Genomic DNA, 4,461 nt, shown 5'->3' with positions numbered 1-4,461 from the left:
GCCTTTACGATGTGATACGAGATTTGAAAAGGGAGAAAAAAAGTTTGGTAAAAGGCGGGATCGAACCCGGGTCGATTGCGTCAAAAAGTCAATGACACACGCTTATCCATCTGCGCCACTGGAGCTGATGTTTGATAATTTCGGCTTATTAAGCATAATCGGTTTAAGAACGTGCATGTAAACGCGCTCAATGTGCTCATTTCATGTATTTCCTTCTTTCTCCATCCGTGTTAGCATTTATCTTTGTCAGTGTTGAAACAGCTATCATGAAAATAGGGCACGTTTTAATAATGTTTAATGTTATAACATTGTACAATGTTAGCATGATGGTGCTCAATTTTATGTTGCAAAAATGAGGACTATTGTCAATATTCACTTACAACTAAATAAACGTAAAAAGGTTGATCAAGCTGTCGGGTGTAAAATACACTTGAGTGATTTTACTTGATTACTGTATTACTGTATTGTTTTGGATTATTTGTAGGCTACTTTATTCAATACAATTTAAAAGTGACTTGCACATTTACTTGGTTACATTTCTGAAGAAAAAACAGCAGGCCTACTTTTTACTATTTTATTTCAACTTACAAAGTGCTTGTTACATTTTTGCTTTTTTATTTTATCTTATGCACATTCAATAGCCTATTGATGTTTTTGACCTGCAGCCATTATGTTTTGTTTTCTATCTTTAACCAAACCTTTGTATTTCTGTCTGACCAAACATTTTATGCAGTTTATCTAAGCAATTTCACTTTGTGTTGAGAAGATAATTCAACATGATGAAACAAGATATAATTAATTAACTAGGGTACTTGTACTTTAAGTTGTACTTTTTTACTTTTACTTAAGTCTTTTAATTGAGTAAAATTGAGTACTATTTATTATTACTATTATTACTTTTTACACCCATGCTCACTTTGAAACAGATTAATAGAGTGAAACATATACATTGCACAACTCAGGAAACATGTCAAGCAAAATAAGTTTTGAAAAGACAAATCTTTATTTTTCACACTTTTCTAAACAGCTAATAAACACAATAAAACTTATATTATAATGACCTCAAAAGACCAGGTTTCTGTATTGAAATCTAATACCCCATATATTCTATTTAACCCGCTAAACTACATTTTTACGCAGTATTGTGTGTGTACCACTACTGAAGTTTCACAAAACCTTATTAACATTTGCATGAAGATTGTCTACTAGCATATATACCATCTGTAAAAGTGCCATGATAAGCAGGAATATTGTGGGAAGGGCAGTGTACAAGCATAATAAATTTTCCCTTACATATCCAACCTTTGTGTTCTTAGTTTATGTTAAAATACAAACCCTTTATGTTACCTATTAGGAATTAATAATTTCACATAATCACTTCTCTCTCCTTGTGTTAGTAATTTTTTCCCTCTCTGTATTGAAACCAAGACTTAAAACAGATGCCATGAAAATAGGTCATGTGTTTATTATTGCTAGCAAAGTCAATAACACATATATTGTTTGGTTCCAAAGAGGAGTCTATTGCCTATCTATATTAGCTTTTACAAAATTATTTAAATTATAAATTTAAAAAATAAATTAGCATTTTGCATCAATTTGTCATTCAGCAGGCTTATGTGACAACAGTACTGAAATATTTTCCCTCCACCTTCATACCTTCAAACCACCTGTCATACCTTCAGTGCATTGATAATATGCTATTAATGCATCAATAAACATTCATTCAGTAGCTTGTGTTAATGTGTGAGTCCAGCAATTAAAAAAAAGAGGGTGCATGTTTTGATATAGTAATACAATTGTTCTTAAATGACCCCTTGAGTTTGAGTTGCTCTCTTTAACATAATTAGTTTTTTTTGTGATTATTAACTATATAATGGTCTATGGCTAATGGTAAATATATTGATTTTCTTTATTTGACTTTAAGTTAAATATTGACCTTTGAATGTAAATAAAATCCTCCTGCTGACCTCACTACAAAAATGTCCCCCTGTCCATTTGCCTGTGTGTGTGTTTTTTAAATCTCAGCTCAACTTGGAATAAACAGCATGGAGTGTAAGCAGCGGTTGAAATGGTTAATGCTTTCTATATGCCCTCTTATTGCAGGTAAGTATTTTTGATTATGAAAATAATTGCATTCTAAAATATACAGACAAAAAAAATGTGTATTCTTGTATCATTTTTTTAATGGAAATCTAGCGTAGCATTAGTTCTGGCAGGTCACGTTATTCAAGCTCGCATCAGCTGACTCTCAGCTGATCCCCATCAACCTATGGGAATACGACACCTAAGTATTCATGTATAAGGTCCCGCAGTAGTATCAGCAGTTTTCGCATTGCTCAATAGCTAATTACCCTCCTCCATCCCCAACTCCTCCTCTGTCAGTCAGGATTCAGCCTTCTGATTCTCCTTTGAATCAGACTTAATTCTAAAATGTGTACGTAACATTATTGAACTTTAACGATATCTGCAATACATTTATTTTGGTTCTGTTCTGTTTACCCTGGGGGGGTTATCGCTGCTCTCCCTGCTCTCATCCATGCTAGGCTGCATGGATGCGCAGGGAGTTCTTGCCCAGAACAGAACCATACTGCCAATCCAGACTGTATGCTAATTGTCAATCATCTTTGACGATAGTGGTTCTGACAGAAATAAAACAGCAACAACTGACAAAAGTTACTTCTGTCATATTTTTCATGGCCTTCTCCACTGATCTGTTTCAACTACAGGTGCTCCATCCTCGATGTCCAAAAGAGACGGTTCATGTCCCAAAGAGAATCTAAACATTACTGGAGGGACCTTTGTTCTTTCTAATGGCTAAGATACATCTGTCCGAATGGATATTACCCATCAGTTCAGTCACGTCTTTGTCAAGATGAACACTGGTCCTCAAAGACTAAAAATCAGAAAAAAACCAAAGTGCAAAAGTAAGTAAACAAGGCATTAAAATGCATAAGTAAACAAGGTATTATTTTGTGTGATTATGTCATGAACAAATGCTGGGCTTATTTACTTGTATTATACTAGCCTACAGTATGCGTTTATTCCTGAATTTATCCTAGAGATCACATGTCCCAATCCTCGTGTTTTCAAGAATGGAGAGGTGATTCCATATAAAGACAAGTACTATGTAAATGACACAACCACCTACTCATGTCATTCCGATTATACGTTCCGTGGCTCAGCGGTTCGTGTTTGCAAGCCTAATGGGAAGTGGAGTGGAAGCACACCAATTTGTGGACGTCACTGTGAGTAATCTCTATTACTTTGTCAATAAATAAACACACAGCAGTTTCCATAGTCTGATTTAAACTGAAATGTAGTTCTCAAATGTAAGTCCATGGATCTTCACTTCCATTTGTCTGTTTATTTGTCCATTTATTAATGCCTCACAGCTGATCACTGTCCTGATCCTGGAGTTCCCCCTGGTAGCAGTCGAACAGGGAGCATATTTAACAAAGACAACAAAGTCACGTACCTGTTACGGAAGGAGACTCACACAGAGGATTAGAAAAATACAATATAGTTTATTTTTAACAAGGAGTGCAGATGGTTCGGGCAGGTGAGTGATTGAGCTTAATATCAGTCTTTAAGGAAGATGAGGAGAGTAACACCGATCTTGGTCCTCACAGGAGATCGTGGAAGGGAGACAGAGGACAGGCACACACCTCAGTTGAAGAGTACACAGAGTTTTCACGGAGCTGATGACTGGAACGGACTAGGGAATGGGACACAGAAGAACACACTGGAGGAAACACAGGAGGTAAGTATAACAGGAAGGTAAGTCTTTCAATGTATCTCACGGATAGCATAGAGAGAGTCCACTTTGTTGAAACGAGACCGGACACTGGAGTGAAGTGAGGTGCGTGCTTTTGAAGGGGAGCTGATGATGATTGCCGATTTGTGACAGGTGCGTGTGATCAGTATTCAGGTGATGGTGTTCGCTGTGATTGGAAGGTGGCTGAGCCTGGCCGATCTGTGCCAGTACCACTGCGAGAGTCCATTGACCTTGATTGGCTCCAAAGTGCGAGTGTGTCAGGATGGTGGCCAGTGGTCAGGAACAGAGCCACAATGTTACGGTGAGTCTTCTAATAGCTACATCGAAATTTCAAAATCATGTGTTTTGTATGGACTCGAAAATATGTTTTCTCAAAAAATAAATGAATCAAAAATTGTTGGCCCTAAGTTTTAGCTAACTAAAAGTGGCTTTTCTGAATAATGTTGTTGTTGTTGTGTTAATACTGTACAGCTTATTTCACATACGACACCCCAGAGGAAGCATCAGAAGCTTTCAGCAGTTCTCTAAAGACAAATCTAGCGGTTGCTCAACAGTATAGAAAAGAAGGTACCTTTGTGTGACTAAACCTACCCCTCACAGAAACCTCTCTGCATTTTTAGATATTCAAAACACACACACACACACACACACACACACACACACACACACACACACACACACACACT

General features: G+C 36.8%; 1 pseudogene; it reads left to right on the top strand.

Moving 5' to 3' along the window:
- The first annotated feature begins 1,992 nt into the window (after positions 1-1,992).
- The window catches only part of LOC107699973 (complement factor B-like), an 11,903-nt pseudogene continuing 9,434 nt past the window's right edge, over positions 1,993-4,461 (top strand).

The sequence above is a fragment of the Sinocyclocheilus anshuiensis genome, unplaced genomic scaffold (assembly GCF_001515605.1).
Source record: "Sinocyclocheilus anshuiensis isolate Anshui unplaced genomic scaffold, SAMN03320099.WGS_v1.1 scaffold1023, whole genome shotgun sequence".
In the NCBI taxonomy this organism is placed as follows: Eukaryota; Metazoa; Chordata; class Actinopteri; order Cypriniformes; family Cyprinidae; genus Sinocyclocheilus; species Sinocyclocheilus anshuiensis.
Note: the sequence above shows the minus strand (reverse complement) of the source record. Positions and strands in the feature narration are given on the sequence as shown.